Genomic DNA, 887 nt, shown 5'->3' with positions numbered 1-887 from the left:
CTCCCTCCCTTCCTCCTCCTCCTCCTCCTCCTCCTCCTCCTTCTTCTTCTTCTTCTTCTTCTTCTTCTTCTTCTTCTTCTTCTTCTCTCTCTCTCTCTCTCTCTCTCTCTCTCCCTTTCTTTCTATTTCATGTTTTTGTGTAGGCTCTCTGACTTTCCTTAGAGTGGGCAAGCATCATAGAGGAGGAATATAGGCTGTTTTGCTCCAGGGGGTTCTCCTGTTAGGCAACAGACTCAGGCCTGCAAGGCTTGGCAGCCACTCTGATGATTTTTGTGGCCTGGAATTGTGGCTGGATTTGCTTAGCTTGCCACCTGGCTGGAAGAGATGATTTGACCACGAGAGTAGTAAGCCCTGTTCCGGGGAGGAATCAAGCATGTTTTAAATAGGTTTCATATTCTGGCTGTGAGCTTGGGTTTGGCTTTCCTCCAGTGCATGGTGTCTTGCGTACTAGTGTGCGTGTCTGAGAACTCCATTTCAAGTTGAGCATCAAATTTAACGGCCCTTGCTCACTTTGGCAGATGCGCTGAGACGGAAACAGTACACAGAAGAGTAACGTGGTCCCTGTGCAAGGATGACACGCAGATTCGTGGGGCGGTCTGTATTTTATAATTAGAGTGAAATGGCAGTTAGATTCCTTTTTGTCTCCTGTGGTGTGACAAGGAGATGCTCACGGCCTCGAGAAAGGACAGGCTTCCCGATGGTAACTGCATCCTTGTCTTGCTAGAAGGACGATCTGTGCCTCTCTTAGCTTGCCTCCATTTAATATTCAACCTTTTGCTGTTTAACTTCGCAGCTAAAGCAACCCAGGACTTCTTAGATGTCAAGTCCAGTGAGGACTTTTCCTAAATCACAATCTTAAATCAGTCCCTTGGTGGCACTGGCACCGT

The 887-nt window shown here is 47.6% G+C and overlaps 1 non-coding gene across 1 annotated transcript; it reads left to right on the top strand.

Annotated features, from left to right (window-relative positions):
- The first annotated feature begins 502 nt into the window (after window positions 1-502).
- LOC121456017 lies at window positions 503-606 on the top strand. Its single transcript, XR_005975571.1, has one exon. It is a non-coding gene; the product is annotated as a U6 spliceosomal RNA (small nuclear RNA).
- Window positions 607-887: the final 281 nt, after the last annotated feature.

This window comes from Microtus oregoni, unplaced genomic scaffold (assembly GCF_018167655.1).
Source record: "Microtus oregoni isolate MIOR12 unplaced genomic scaffold, Mior012 000014F_ref0000157, whole genome shotgun sequence".
NCBI classification, from domain to species: Eukaryota; Metazoa; Chordata; class Mammalia; order Rodentia; family Cricetidae; genus Microtus; species Microtus oregoni.
The sequence above is the reverse complement of the archived record's forward strand: the minus strand, read 5'-3'. Positions and strand labels throughout refer to the sequence as shown.